Raw genomic sequence first — 17,500 nt, forward strand, 5'->3', positions numbered from 1 at the left:
TAGTTTCTATTTTTTTGCACAATTTAGGCATACTAGTGGCTCTTCGTTCTATTTTTTTCACTACGTGACAGTGATATCTGGAGAAGTACCTCCTCCTTTTAGGTTAAAAGTGTAGAATGTTAACCTAATATTTATTTAAGTCGTGAACCGCTCGCGCGTACTTAAATAACCCTTGTCTTCCCACCTCATACGGTAATGGTGAGACAATTATCGCCACGTTAGTATTGTCTAAGTGTGTATTTTGTGATTGTGAACAACATCAGCACTAAGAGAACACAACAATCGCAGTGAAGCTACTTCTCTTCTCTCAGCAACAAAAGGGTAAGTCACTTTAAGTTGCTAGGACATGTCTCTCCTGTGTTTCCCTGCCCCCCTCCCCATTGCATTTTTTTTCTCCCTGTTTAATTGTAAAATCCACCCCTTCCCCCACCCTCCCTTCCCCACTCCTCACGCTTCCTCATTACTTAGTGATAATGTTTTCTACATATCGTTTCGTTAATTTCACTAAATAAACTTTCGTTAACATTCGGTAACGTAATATTTCACATCATTATTTTATGTGTCTTCCGATGTGTACGTTATTCGTTCTTTTTACTATGATACGAATGTTTACAAATATTCTAATTTTTTACGTTTGTTATTATTAACGTTTCCAACGTTATTCGTACTCCGTATAAATTCACATAAAGTGTTGTGACATTAGTCTTTCATACGAACCGATTAAATAAAACTGTTTTCGTTTACTTATTCTATTATTCTACGCTTGATTTCTCTACGTTATCTTGTAGAAGACGATTACATTTTTCTACTTACAATGCATGATTTTTTTTTCTGTGCGTTAGTTAAGTAAAAAACTGTAAAACACATTCTTATGGCAATAACTTCGAAATTTCTTATATAGAATTTCTAATATCTGTGTGATTTTCTTAAGTTTTCGTTCCTATGGAATTTTAACATGACGTATTTTTTCGAACAAAAATATATTATCAATTACATGATTCAGATTCATTCTTTGATCTTCGTGTATTATTTTCTTGTGAAATTACATACTTTCCTTTCTTGAATATGGTTTATAATCATATTCGTGGAAATGTAATTCACTTTGCGTTAACATTTATTATATTTCTCTTTTTATTATTTGGGGGACTTTAATAAATTCTTTTATTATGTGCTTGCTTTAATACATTTAATTCTTAAATGTATTTGCTATGACCGAGGAACCTCACTTGACCCTTGACCGTTCGTATGGTCAATCTGAACATAAAACTTCGACAATGTGTTATATTTTCTCGCGACCATTCGTCTTGTGGTCAAATTCATGACCGTGTGTATTTGGGAATAGCAACACATGTGACCCTCGGTCACTTCATGACCGCGTTTGTATGTGACCTTATCCTATGTCATTCTCCCTCTGCACGTGTGAATTTGTAAAAAAATGTTTTCGTTAACGAATATTAGAATTATATGTGTCTTAACTCTGATTTTCTCTACATTTTAAATTTATTTATTGTCGGCATATTCGTTTGGTTTGTATTTTTTATTTCTTAATGCATGACTTATATTCTGCATTCTTCTGTAACATGACATACTTTGTCATTGTGATTCGATAATGAATCACACTACTGACCTCATCGGTCACGTGTAATCGATAATTGGATTAACAATTTAAACTGCTTTGTGGAATTCTTTATTTCTCAACATTTGACAGTCAATGTTTTGGTGGTGTAATTTTGTTCACTTTTATGATTTGTGTATTATGATTGTTAATTCTTTGCAATCTCTATGCAATTATTTCATATCTTAACATAGCGATGTTTCAGTTATCATATTATGATTTTCATCACATTAGCTAGAGAAAAAAATGTTTTGGGGGTTTGAACAGATGCATGTTCGTTTCTTAGCTTTATTCCTATTTCGTTGTATAGTCATATTGACTATCTTTGCATTTTTCATTGCATTATTGATTATTGTTACTTCCATATTTATATTTTTATGTGGAATTGCAAGTAATTTGATCATCATATGATATGATTGTCATTATTTTTAATTTAAGCAATTGTCGACTTCGGACAACATTAAACATATATGTTATCATCATGTAGGGAAGAGGGTGAGTTTCCGACCTTTCGAAACATTTCATGGGTCAATCGGAACGCCAAATATCTTATCATGTTATTACTGAACGAAACGTTCATTAGGTCAGTAAGGAAAAGGTTTATTTATCATTCATATTTTTAGCTTTTCAGCTTACCCTTGCTTTCTCCAGCTACTGTAGCCTCAAACTTTTTATCGGGCCTTCATTGCATGAGCCATTGCATATGCATCTCACACCTAATTCGCGTATCTATGGGTACCACAATTGAATAAACCGCGAAAAAAAAATTACGGTTTTCCGGTTATTTTTCGCACTCCGGTGCACCGCGCTTTGGAGATCTTGACAACCTGACGTCACAATTAATTCTCTCAAACAGAGACACAGCGCGCTTATCACTTTATCAGGACGTTCCAGGCTTGCTACTCCACATTTTTATTAGCTATGCACATATTAATGGTATTTCTTTCGTTGCCCGATCTTGGCTATTAGCCGGCACCTTTATTTCAGAAGGACGTGTTCGGCCACGCAATTGAAATATCCTAGCATAGTCTAATTCATCATATTTATCTTTGTTCTCGAGCTAAGACAGTTTTCCGTTTCCCCGCACCCACGGGACGAGTTCAATTTGGCGCAGGATCTTACGACCACTAGCATGGTCAATCCGGTAAATCACCTATTCCTCAACGGAACGACCTTTTTTTTTTTTCCCCAGGTCATGTTATATTAATAATATTTTTTTCTTTCAGCTTCATTAAACATTTAATTTTTCCTAGTCGCTCATCAATCTGACTCAGTCGTGCCTTCTAATTATTGAAGGACTGGATTCGGTTGATATTTGGATTAATATTTTTTTTTTCTTTGTTTATAAGCCATATTCATGATCATTTTTTATACCACTTTGTGCCTCAAATCTTGATTTCCCGGGCAGCCTATTAAGGGATTAGATATGGGTTGGTAATTTGGATAATTTTATTTTTTCTTTAACATGCATTCATACATACCATTTACATTGTTCTCCCTTATTTGCTACTGACCTTGGCTCATATGCCGTGCCTTCATCCCCGAAGGACTAGACTCAGTTTAGTAAATGGAAGAATTACATCTTATACTTATCTATCTTTTTGTCATTATCATCACATTGAATGCAAAGCAGACACATATTTTTCACGATAGGTTCATTCCCTCGATGAATCCGGGTCTCTGCTACTGCGTATAGTATTGGCGTTCAGCAAATAACAATGAATTCAGGTAAATACGTTCCTATTTCTTGTTATTGCCAAATCAAATATGATTTTGTTGCATATATGATTATTTTCAATATGAGAGTAGTGCTAATTTCGCTATAGTCCTTCTTGCAGATAGTTCCTGCTTGGTAACTACACAGTATGTCGACTACCAGGACCATTCTATGCTGTATACGGTTCCTGATGCAGTCAACTCCTTGCAATGTTGCAAACTCTCGGGTTCATCCTTGAAGTCCCGGGACCTCCTGCAATGACTTCTATTTTTCCCAGTTCTGATTTAAACAGATACTCTGACTTGCAACTGTGGCCTGGGGGATGTTTCGCTTGGTCGCGTGTGGTTGCATTCGCACTAACGAAGAGCCAGTTACGCATCATCACCCGATGATTTTCGCAGTCGGTATCTTGTATATTCTTTTTTGTAACTATATTTACCAATGAACTGGATATACAATTTATGAGTATATACTAATAACTTAGCATAACTTCCTTGCTAATTTTTTAATTGTTTTTTAAAAACATTATGGACATAATAATATGTTAATAATTAACAATAGCACTTATTGTATACATACTTTTGATATCTTTTCAATTTATTAATGCATGTCATTTTCAGCTAGTTAATTCATAAACTACATATTACCATTCTCTTATAACATGCATCTGCACAATTTCTGCTCTAGCGCCCTTTTATTAACCCTGTCCCCCTCTACAACTATCGTATGCACTAGTGGACGTGTATAAAGTTTTTCAGATACGAATAGTGATGGATGCAGAAGGGCCATGTCATCCAACCAGAACTGTGTCAATCTCTGTAACCTATGCAGCCCATCTCGAAGCCTGGCACTGATTGCACAACCGTGTATTCTTGTGCACTAATCGAAGACGAGACTTTTTTGCCAGCGAGCATTTCCTGGAACATCTCTTCGGTATATTTCCAAGAGCTCCACTGAATCACGGGGATCTCCGTTTTCTTGCTAAGTATCGCTGATTTTGGCATTCTTATTTCGTTATATCTATTTTCGTACCAATCGGGACGATGTTGGGGTAACGTGGTGCGAGCGATATGAAGGTCTTATTCGCAGTACGAGAATATATATTACTACTGATAAATGAAAGGAAATTAATCTAAACTTAAACTTCCTGTTTATATGAGTATATATTAGTGACTCCTCTTGAATAATATTTCGAGTACTGATATAAACTTAATAAAACAATGTGTCTCCAGTTTATTCCAGGTTCAGTCCTGAATACCCGACGTCGGAGAGGGTGTGGCAAAAGTCTCTTCATCATTTACCGTGTGGACCAATCACCGCGGGATCGGGGCAGCTCCCCTGACCAATTAGAAGAATTGTCGTTGCCCCTAGTAGTGACCGGGTAATGCTGTCCCTCAAAATAGGTCCATGATAGGAAATTTTAGTTAAGAATTAGTTTCGAACCTTCAAGAGTCGAGAGGTCCTCCTCTCACTTCACCTCCTCAAGGATTCCCGGTAGACAGTGGTTTTTAGTGACCTTTAGTGACTCAGCTTATTTCATATACTGTGCATTGTCTGTGTTTTCCTTAGTGTTGTGGTTTATACTTAGGGTTATAGTGATATTATCTTTAGCTCAGGTATTAGTTAGCTTTGCGATAGTTAGTCCTTCCCCCTTGCATATATATATATATCGTGCCTCCTTGTAAATAATGTTATATAATATATGCGTTGATTTTTATAATATATTGTTATGTTTTCGCTACCGTGTTTCACTTGTAATCCCTTTATATATTATGTGTGGGAATTAGATCCAATCTCTGCTACTCGCCAAATATTCGGGTGCAGGGACGGGACCCTTTGGCCCATTACACAAATAGTGTTAGTATTGTAGGATATATAACAATTTACACAAGATCAGGTCGTAGGTAGAGACACATTTTAATTTACCATCACTTTAAACGGGGCACGGGGGGGATTCATTCTGCTCACCCCCAAAATTCTGGGGGCCCGAATGGGTTTCCATTTTTTTGGATATATCTTGCCGCCCACAAAAATTTTTGGGATAACGAAAGATAAAAACCTCACTTCTTTTAATTATTTTAAAATTTAAGTTTTTTGATTAAAAAATATTCGTAGGCCGCTCGCTAAAAAAATTTTTTGGGTTCTTTTTGGGTTAATAACAAATTGATGGGGCCTATTTTTCTTTTTTTTTGCAAAATTTTAAAGCATACTAGTGGCTCTTCGTTCTTTTTTTTCACACGTGAAAAGTGGATATCTGGAGAAGTACCCCCCCTTTTGGGTTAAAAGTGTTAAAAGGGTTTAAACCAATATTTATTTAAGTCTGAAAACCCCTCGCGCGTACTTAAATAACCCCTTTTCCTTTTTTCCCCCCCCTCCCTACGGTAAGGGGGACCCAATTTAAAACGCCACGTTTTGATTCTAAAATGGGGAAATTTTTGATTGTGGAAAAAAGCACTAAGAGGGAAAACAAAAAATCGCAGGGAAACTACTTCTCTTCTCTCAGCAAAAAAAGGGAAGTCACTTTAATTTCGACACTGGTTTTCCGTGTTTTCCCCCCCCCCCCCATTTCAATTTTTTTGTTCCCTTGGGGGGGGGGGGGGGGGGTTTAATTTTAAAAACCCCCGCCCCCGGGGCCAAAATTTCCCCCACCCCCCTCCCAAAAACCTTTTTATCTACTTATGTTGGGGGAATTGGGGGAAATTTTTTTAAACCAAACGTTTCGTTAATTTTTCCCAAAAAACTTTTCTTTTAACCCCTTCCGGGAAAAGTAATATTTTTACATCATTAATTTTTTGTGCTTGATTGTACTTTTTGAGGGATTTTTTAAATATGTTGAAAGGTTTTAAAAATTTTTATTTTTTTATTTTAGTTTGGATTATTAAGTTTCAAAAAATTATTTGGGGAATTTTCCCTAAAAATTCCATTAAAAGGGTGAAATTTGTCTTTCATACGAAAACCATAAAATAAAGTTTCGTTTACATTCATTATTCAAACCTTTTTTTCTCCCAAATTTTTTTTTGAGGGAATTTTCGATTTCATTTTTTTTACCCTTTAAAACATGAATTTTTTTTTCTGTGGGGTTAGTTTTGGGAAATAAATGTAAAAAAACAATTCCCTTTTGGGAATAACTTTGAAAAATTTATAAAAGAATTTCTAAATCTGTGTAAATTTTTAAGTTTTTTTTCCATGCAAAATTTTAAAATGAAGTTTTTCTTTTGAACAAAAAATTTTATCAAATTTCCTGATTCAGATTCCTTCCTTTTACCGGGGTGATTATTTTTTCTTTTTGAATTTAAAAATACTTTTTCCTTTTTTTTGAAAATGGGGTTTTTTAAATATGTATTCGTGAAATTTTAATTTACTTTTTCGTTAAACATTTAAATTTTATTTGCCCCTTTTTTTTTTGGGGCTTTTATATAAGGGGGGAACCTTTAATATCATTTAAAAAAAAATGATTTTGGGGGTTAATGACCCCCACTTGACCCTTTACCCGTTTTGTTTTGGGGCAATCTGAACATAAAACTTTGCAATGTTTTTGATTTTTCCCCGCGACCATTCGTCCCCTTTTGGGCAAAATTTATTTAACCCTTTTGATAAAAAGGGAAAAACATCACATGTGACCCTCGGTCACTTCATGACCGCGTTCAGGGATGTGAACCTTTTTCCATGTCCTTCTTTCACTTGAATTTGTAAGAAAATCGTTTCGAAATTAAAAAATAATTTCCCTTAAACCTTTATTTTCTTTCATTTTTAAATTTTTTTTAAATTTTCTGCAAAATAAGTTTTATATTTCCCAATGCATGACTTATAAATTTTTGGGATCTTCCCGTAACTGACATACCTTTGCCCTTTGTGAATTTGTTTTAAAGGTCAAACACTGACCTCACTCGTCACTTTTAATCCCATAATTGGGTTTAAAAATTTAAACTGCTTTGTGAAAATTTTTTATTTCTCAACATTCGACCATATGGTTTTTAATTTGGGGCACTTTTATGACTTTTTGACTTATTTTTTTTAATTTTATTAATCCCCTTTGCCCAAATTTTTTCATATCTTAACAGGTTTTACCCCCCATATTATGGGTTTTTCAACACATTTAGCTAGAAATTTGGCAGATTCATTTTTGGTTTTTTTAGCTTATTCCCCTTTTTTTGTAAACCCTATTCGACTAAACTTTCATTTTCATTGCCCTATTGATTATTGTTACTTCCAAATTTCTTTTTTAAATTTCAAGTAACTTTGATCATCAAATGGGAAAAATTTTCAATTTTTTTAATTTTAAGCAATTGTCGACCTTTTCCCCCAAAAATTTTAAAAAATAATTTTAACATCATAGGCCCCCCTCCCCTTTTCCCACCTTTCGAAAACATTTCATGGTCAAACGGAAAAGCCAAATATCTATCAATTTTTTACGAACGAAACGTTTATTTGGTCATCAGGGAAAAAGGGGTTTTTTTAAACATTTTAATTTTAAACTTTTCAGCTTAATTTGCCTTTCTTTCCCCACTACTGACCTCACTTTTCGGGCCTTCATTGCTGACGCCCCCTTGCATATGCATCTCACACCCCAATATCCCCGTATCTATGGTCCCCAACAAATGAAAAAACCCGCGAATTTCGGTTTTTTTTCGCACTCCGTGAAACCCGCTTTTTTGGAGATCTGACAACCGACTTCACAATTAATTTCCCCTCAAACAGAGAAGCGCGCTTATCACTTATCAGACTTTCCCAGGTTTGGGGCTAACCCCGGGGGGAAAATTTTTTACTAGGGCACATATTAATGGATTTTTTTCAGTTGCCCCAACGGGGGCATTAGGGCCGAAACCTTATTTTCGCGGACGATTTTGGGGAAACGCAATTGAAATACCCTTTAGCATATCAAATTTTCATAAAATTTTTAAAAATTTGTTTCTCGGCTAAGGAACCAGCTTTCCCCCACGGGGGGGGAGTTAAATTTTTGGGCGCATGATCTTCCGACCATTTCCCTTGGTCATAAAACGGTAAATAAACCTATTCCCAACGGAACGACCTCCAGGTAAATTTGTTATTTTAAATTAATATTTTTTTCTTTCACCCTCTCATTAACTTTTTTTTTTTTTCCAGCTCACCCAAATTCGGATTTCGGGTCGGCCTTCTAAAAATTTTGAAGGCTGGTTTCGGGGGATATTTGGAAAAAAGAATTTTTTTCTTTCATAGCAAATTCTTGATTTTTTTTTTCCCTTTGCCTCAAATTTTGCCCTTCCCCGGCACGCCTTTTTTTAAGGATAATAGGTTTTGGAAATTTTGGCTAATTTTTTTTTTTTACATGCATAAATCACATTTACATTGTTCTCCCTAATTTGCACGCCCTTTGGCTCAATCCGGGCCCTTTCACCCCCCCAAAGGGACTAACTCAGTTAGAAAATGGAAGAATTAAAATTTAATTTAAATCATTTTTCTTTACCCATCACTTACAAAGCAGACACATATTTTTCCCATTTTTCTTCCCCTCGATGAACCCGGGTCTGCTATGCGAAGTTTTGTCAGAAAATTAAAAAGAATTCAGGTAAATACTTAAAAATTTTCTTTTTTATTCCCAAAATCATATGTTTTTGGGTTTGCATATATTTTTTATTTTAAATAAAAAAATACTAATTTCGTTTATACCTTGCAGATATTTTCCCTGCTGGAAACCTCCCAATTGCGACTACCGGGAACCTTTCCCTTGCTGAAACGGTTTCCGGGATGCAGTAAACTCCTTGAAATTGTTGCAACTCTGGGGTTTTCTTTCCTAAAACCCGGGACTCCTAATGTTTTTTTCCCCAGCCCTTTTTTCTTAAACAGATACCTACTTCCCAACCCATGATTCCCACTTGGTCGCGTTTTTTGGTTGCATCGCACAAACGACCCAAGTTACCGCATCCCCCCATGTTTTTCGAAAGTCGTATCTTTTTTTTCTTTTTTGTTACTATATTTCCCAATTACTGTTATACCAATTTATGAGTATATACAAATTTAGAAATAACTTCCTTGCTAATTTTTTAATTTTTTTTTAAACTTATAACAAATAATATTTTAAATAATTAAAAAATTCCCCAACTTTTGTATACAAACTTTTGAAATCTTTTCAATTTAAAAGCAGGGTTATTTTCACAAAGTTAATTCATCCCAACTTTTCCCCCAATTCTTTATAACTTGCATCTGCAAATTTTTTGCTCCAAACCCCCTTTTAAAACCCCTGTCCCCTCTAAAACTATCGTATCCCACTAGTTACGTGTATAAATTTTTCAGATACGATAGTAAAGGGATGCGGGAAGGGCAAATTTTTGCCCAACCGGGGCCCCTTGTAAATCCGGGAACCAGGCAAGCCCATTTTCGAAGCCTGCACGGATTGACAACCGTGTATTTTTTGTGCAAAATCGAGACGTTGCCACGGCATTTCCTGATCTCTCAATATTTTAAAAGAGCCCCCACTGTCAGGGATCTCCTGTTTTCTCTGCTAAGTAATCGCATTTTGGCATTCTTTTTTCGTTATATCTAATTTTCTTACCCAAAACGGGACGATTTGGGGGAAAGTGGGCGGCGATATGAAGGTCTTATTCCCATAACGAATATATAAATACTAACTATAAATGAAAGGAATTTAAATCTCAAACTTAAACATCTCATGTTATATGATTTTAGTGAACTACATCCCACATGATAATATTTCTAGTTACTTAAACATAACACCAATGTCTACCACATTTCCAGGTCAGTCCTGAATACCCACCTTCTGGAGGCGATTGCCAGAAGACCTCTCATCATTATTTCCGTGTGGACCAATCACCGCCGGATCGGGCAGCTCCCTGACCAATTAGAAGAATTGTCGTTGCCCCCTCGTAGTGACCCGGTATCTCCCTCAAAATAGGTCATTGATAGATTTAGACAGAATTAGTTCGACCTTCAAGTCGAGAGGTCCTCCTCTCACTTCACCTCCTCAAGGATTCCAGGTAGACAGTGGTTTAGTGCCTTTAGTGACTCAGCTTATTTCATATACTGTGCATTGTCTGTGTTTTCCTTAGTGTTGTGTTTATATTAGGGTTATTGATATATCTTTAGCTCAGGTATTATTAGCTTTTCGCTAGGCTTAGCTTCCCCCTTGCATATATATCGTGCCTCCCTTGTAAATAATGTTTATATATATCTTGATTTATAATATATTGTTAATGTTTTCGCTACCGTGTTTCACGTAATCCCTTTATATATTATGTGTGGGAATTAGATCAATCTCTGCTCGCCACATATTCGGGTGCCAGGGACGGGACCCGTTTGGCCCATTACACAAATAGTGTTAGTATGTAGGATATATACAATTTACACAAACAGGTCGTAGTAGAGACACATCTTAATACCATCACATAAACTGGTGGCAGCGGTGAGATTCATTCTGCTCACCACATATTCTGGTGGCAGAATGGGATTCATCTTTTGATATATCTTGCTCGTCACATAAATCGGTGATAACGCAAGATCAGAACCTCACGTCGTTAATTAGTTTTATATGTCTTTGATTATAAATATTCGTAGGCCGCTCGCTACAAATATTTCGGTTCTGTTCGATTAATAACAAATTGATAGGACCTAGTTTCTATTTTTTTGCACAATTTAGGCATACTAGTGGCTCTTCGTTCTATTTTTTTCACTACGTGACAGTGATATCTGGAGAAGTACCTCCTCCTTTTAGGTTAAAAGTGTAGAATGTTAACCTAATATTTATTTAAGTCGTGAACCGCTCGCGCGTACTTAAATAACCCTTGTCTTCCCACCTCATACGGTAATGGTCGAGACAATTATCGCCACGTTAGTATTGTCTAAGTGTGTATTTTGTGATTGTGAACAACATCAGCACTAAGAGGAACACAACAATCGCAGTGAAGCTACTTCTCTTCTCTCAGCAACAAAAGGTAAGTCACTTTAAGGTTGCTAGGCACATGTCTCTCCTGTGTTTCCCTGCCCCCCTCCCCATTGCATTTTTTTTTCTCCCTGTTTATTGTAAAATCCACCCCCGTCATTCCCCCACCCTCCCTCCCACGCTTCCTCATCTACTTAGTGATAATTGTTTCTACATATCGTTTCGTTAATTTCACTAAATAACTTTTCGTTAACATTCGGTAACGTAATATTTCACATCATTATTTTATGTGTCTTCCGATGTGTACGTTATTCGTTCTTTTTACTATGATACGAATGTTTAACAAATATTCTAATTTTATCTTACGTTTGTTATTATTAACGTTTCAACGTTATTCGTACTCCGTATAAATTCACATAAAGGTGTGACATTAGTCTTTCATACGAAACCGATAAAATAACTGTTTCGTTTACTTATTCTATTATTCTACGCTTGATTTCTCTACGTTATCTTGTACGAAGTACGATTACATTTTTCTACTTACAATGCATGATTTTTTTTTTCTGTGCGTTAGTTACGTAAATAACTGTAAAACACATTCTTATGGCAATAACTTCGAAATTTCTTATATAGAATTTCTAATATCTGTGTGATTTTCTTAAGTTTTCGTTCCTATGCGAAATTTAACATGACGTATTTCTTCGAACAAAAATATATTATCAAATTACATGATTCAGATTCATTCTTTGATCTCGTGTGATTATTTTTCTTGTGAATTTACATACTTTCCTTTCTTGAATATGGTTTATACTATGTATTCGTGGAAATGTAATTCACTTTGCGTTAACATTTATTATATCTGCTCTTTTATTATGGGACTTTAATATAATTTCTTTTATTCTTGCTTTAATATGCATTTAATTCTTAAATGTATTTTGCATATGACCTGACCTCACTTGACCCTTGACCCGTTCGTATGGTCAATCTGAACATAAAACTTCGACAATGTGTTATATTTTCTCGCGACCATTCAGTCCCTTGTGGTCAAATTCATGACCGTGTGATATTGGGAATAGCATCACATGTGACCCTCGGTCACTTCATGACCGCGTTCTGTATGTGACCTTATCCTATGTCATTCTTGCACGTGTGAATTTGTAAGAAAATCGTTAACGAATATTAAGAATTATATGTGTCTTAACTCTGATTTTCTCTACATTTTAATTTATTTTATTGTCTGCATATACGTTTGTATATTTCTTAATGCATGACTTATATTTCTGCATCTTCTGTAACATGACATACTTTGTCATTTGTGATTCGATTAATGATCACACTACTGACCTCACTCGGTCACGTTGTAATCCGATAATTGGATTAACAATTTAAACTGTCTTTGTGAAATTCTTTATTTCTCAACATTCGACAGTCAATGTTTTGGTAATTTTGTTCACTTTTATGACTTTGTGTACTTATGATTGTTAATTCATTGCAATCTCTATGACAATTATTTCATATCTTAACATGTTTCACCGCTTCATATTATGATTTATCATCACATTTAGCTAGAAATGTTGACAGATGCATGTTCGTTTCTTAGCTTTATTCCTATTTCGTTGTATAGTCATATTCGACTATCTTTGCATTTTTCATTGCATTATTGATTATTGTTACTTCCATATTTCATAATTTAATTGCAAGTAACTTTGATCATCATATGATATGATTGTCATTATTTTTAATTTTAAGCAATTGTCGACTTCGACAACATTAAACATATATGTTATCATCATAGGCCTCTCCGAGTTTCCGACCTTTCGAAACATTTCATGGGTCAATCGGAACGCCAAATATCTTATCATGTTATTACTGAACGAAACGTTCATTAGGTCAGTCAGGAAAAGGTTTATTTATCATTTCATATTTTATAGCTTTTCAGCTTACCTTTGCCTTTCTCCAGCTACTGTACCTCACTTATCGGGCCTTCATTGCATGACGCCCATTGCATATGCATCTCACACCCTAATTCCGCGTATCTATGGTACCACAATTGAATAAACCGCGAATTACGGGTTATTTTTCGCACTCCGGTGCACCGCGCTTTGGAGATCTTGACAACCTGACGTCACAATTAATTCTCTCAAACAGAGACAGCGCGCTTATCACTTATCAGACGTTCCAGGCTTGCTACCTCCACATTTTTATTAGCTATGCACATATTAATGGTATTTCTTTCAGTTGCCCCGATCTTGGCTATTACGCCGCACCTTATTTCAGAAGGACGAGTTCGGCCACGCAATTGAAATATCCTAGCATAGTCTAATTCATCATATTTATCTTTGTTCTCGAGCTAAGACAGCGTTTCCCCACGGGACGAGTTCAATTTGGCGCATGATCTTACCGACCACTAGCATGGTCAATCACGGTAAATCACCTATTCCTCAACGGAACGACCTCCAGGTCAATGTTATATTAATAATATTTTTTTCTTTCAGCTCTCATTAACATTTAATTTTTCCAGTCTCATCCAATCTGACTCAGGTCGTGCCTTCTAATTAATTGAAGGACTGGATTCGGTTGATATTTGGATTAATATTATTTTTTTCTGTTCATAAGCATATTCATGATCATTTTTTTAACCACTTTGCCTCAAATCTTGACTTCCGGTCACGCCTATTTAAGGATTAGATATGGTTGGTAATTTGGCTAATTATTTTTTTTTACATGCATCATACACATTTACATTGTTCTCCCTAATTTGCTACTGACCTTGGCTCATATGCCGTGCCTTCACTCCCCGAAGGACTAGACTCAGTTAGTAAATGGAAGAATTACATCTTAACTTATCATTTTTTTCATTACTCATCACTTATCAAAGCAGACACATATTTTTCACATAGTTCATCCCTCGATGAATCCGGTCTGCTACTGCGTAAGTATTGTCAGCAAATAACATGAATTCAGGTAAATACTTCCTATTTCTTGTTATTGCCAAATCATATGATTTTGTTGCATATATGATTATTTTTCAATATGAAGTACTAATTTCGCTATACCTTGCAGATAGTTCCTGCTGGTAACTACCACATATGTCGACTACCAGGACCATTCTATGCTGTATACGGTTCCTGATGCAGTCAACTCCTTGCATTGTTGCAACTCTCGGGTTCATCCTGAAGCCCGGGACTCCTAATGACTTTTTTCCCCAGTCTGATCTTAAACAGATACCTGACTTGCAACAGCTGATGATTCCAGCTTGGTCGCGTGTTGGTTGCATCGCACTACGAGCAAGTTACCGCATCACCCGATGATTATTCGCAAGTCGTATCTTTATATCTTTTTTGTACTATATTTACCATTACTGGATATACCAATTTATGAGTATATACTATAACTTAGCATAACTTCCTTGCTAATTTTTTAATTGTTTTTTAAACATTATGACATAATAATATGTTAATAATTAACAATGCACTTATTGTATACATACTTTTGATATCTTTTCAATTTATAATGCATGTCATTTTCAGCTAGTTAATTCATAACTACTATTACCCATTCTCTTATAACATGCATCTGCACAATTTCTGCTCCTACGCCCTTTACCCTGTCCCCTCTACAACTATCGTATGCACTAGTTACGTGTATAAAGTTTTTCAGATACGATAGTGATGGATGCAGAAGGGCATGTCAACCAGACGTGTCAATCCTGTAACCAGTGCAGCCCATCTCGAAGCCTGCACTGATTGCACAACCGTGTATTCTTGTGCACTAATCGAGACGTTGCCACGGCATTTCCTGATCTCTTCGTATATTTTCAAGAGCTCCACTGATCACGGATCTCCTGTTTTCTCTGCTAAGTATCGCTGATTTTGGCATTCTTATTTCGTTATATCTAATTTTCTTACCAAATCGGGACGATTTGGGGTAACGTGGTCGAGCGATATGAAGGTCTTATTCGCATACGAATATATATATACTACTATAAATGAAAGGAATTTAATCTAAAACTTAAACTTCCATGTTATATGAGTTTAGTGACTCCCTCTTGATAATATTTCTAGTTACTTAAACACAATGTCTCCCAGTTCCAGGTCAGTCCTGAATACCCACGCTCGGAGGGCGTGGCCAAAGTCCTCTCATCATTACCGTGTGGACCAATCACCGCCGGATCGGGCAGCTCCCTGACCAATTAGAAGAATTGTCGTTGCCCCTCGTAGTGACCCGGTATCTCCCTCAAAATAGGTCATTGATAGATTTAGACAGAATTAGTTCGACCTTCAAGTCGAGAGGTCCTCCTCTCACTTCACCTCCTCAAGGATTCCAGGTAGACAGTGGTTTAGTGCCTTTAGTGACTCAGCTTATTTCATATACTGTGCATTGTCTGTGTTTTCCTTAGTGTTGTGTTTATATTAGGGTTATTGATATATCTTTAGCTCAGGTATTATTAGCTTTGCGATAGGCTTAGCTTCCCCCTTGCATATATATATATCGTGCCTCCCTTGTAAATAATGTTATATATATATCTTGATTTTATAATATATTGTTAATGTTTTCGCTACCGTGTTTCACGTAATCCCTTTATATATTATGTGTGGGAATTAGATCAATCTCTGCTCGCCACATATTCGGGTGCCAGGGACGGGACCCGTTTGGCCCATTACACAAATAGTGTTAGTATGTAGGATATATACAATTTACACAAACAGGTCGTAGTAGAGACACATCTTAATACCATCACAATATATATATATATATATATATATATGTGTGTGTGTGTGTGTGTGTGTGTGTGTGTGTGTGTGTGTGTTGTGTGTGTGTTTGTGTGTGTGTATACATATATACCTCTATGTAGATATATATATATATGTATATATATATATATATATGTATATATGTATATATATATATATATATATGTATATATATGTATGTATATATATTTACATACATATTTATATATATATACATATATATGTATATGTGTATATATATATATATATATATATATATATATATATATATATATATATATTTGTAGGTGTATTTATATTTATATATACATATATATAAATATATATGTATGTATATAAATGTGCGTGTGTATGTATATATATATATATGTGTGTGTGTGTGTGTGTGTGTTTGTGTGTGTATAGGTATATAGGTAAATAAATAATTAAATAGATACAAACATACATACATATATATGTATATATCATATATATATATATATATATAGATAGATAGATAGATAGATAGATATGCATATACATAAATATATACATATATATATATATATATCCTTCTGATTATTCGCGCGCTTGGGCGCGCGTTTTTTGAAAGGTGGTCATGACCGGCGTTTACCCCTGGTTGACGCATTTGAAAGTGCTCATCGATGCCAAAAGTTATATTTGAAAGCATGGTGTCACGTTGTCCACAATGGGCGACAAAAAGTCGATGTCTCTGAAACGAGTCACAAAATCCGCACGCTATCACCCACCCCCAGGCTCTTTCTCTCAGAAAACTTATTGGAAAGTGATTGCTAACACCTATTCAGTTTACCGGCAAATTAGAGACCTACAATCCCCCTCAAATGAAAGTCTTTACGGATACCCCTACCCATATTCTTATATTGAAAAAGGCCCGCAGATATGCGAAGGTTTCTACTATATAGATAACCTTTCGCCTGCCTTTAGCAGTTAATTATAGCTAGCTCGTACCGACGCCATCTGCCGACAGCAAAATCGCATTAATTAAGGTCTGCAGGCTCTTGGAGTTGCAAGGTAAGATTCGACGGATCATATGGCCCAGCCTGTGACAGCTACGGAGAGCTGTCTTTCTCGGAAGGAGGATGGCCACCGACTATACTGAAGCTTCGGCAAGTCCCCACATCTGGGAACACCGAAGCGTCCGGAGCTCCGACTCGCGCTTCGTTATATTTTCAGTATCGATTCAATTTCTGATAAAACTCTTGGTAGCATTTTTTTCAATATGAAATCATGCCGAAAGATCATAATGAATCATTCGGTATTACCACAATATACACTCTCTTTAATATATGATTTTGAGGTAGAATACATGCCAATAAGGCAATCATTTGCATCGACACACCAAGTATTTGATGCCCCCAAGTGAAACCTCCCTTGAGCAAATCTTATGGCCACGTAGAGACTACTATGGATATAGACATATATCTTCAACTAAACATGAATTTGAATCACCAGTTATTTTTGGTCAATAAAAGGATGGAATATGATGTGGGAGAATTTAGTAGGTTCTTACCCATGTGCTT

General features: G+C 35.7%; 1 long non-coding RNA gene across 1 annotated transcript; it reads left to right on the plus strand.

Moving 5' to 3' along the window:
* Positions 1-11,823: 11,823 nt before the first annotated feature.
* LOC147472446 (uncharacterized) lies at positions 11,824-15,898 on the plus strand. Its single transcript, XR_015192567.1, has 2 exons — positions 11,824-14,169; positions 14,269-15,898. It is a non-coding gene; the product is annotated as an uncharacterized LOC147472446 (long non-coding RNA).
* The last annotated feature ends 1,602 nt before the right edge of the window (positions 15,899-17,500 follow it).

Source organism: Penaeus japonicus, unplaced genomic scaffold, assembly GCF_977035675.1.
Source record: "Penaeus japonicus unplaced genomic scaffold, GWHDUDI00000001_assembly GWHDUDI00000001, whole genome shotgun sequence".
Classification (NCBI taxonomy): domain Eukaryota; kingdom Metazoa; phylum Arthropoda; class Malacostraca; order Decapoda; family Penaeidae; genus Penaeus; species Penaeus japonicus.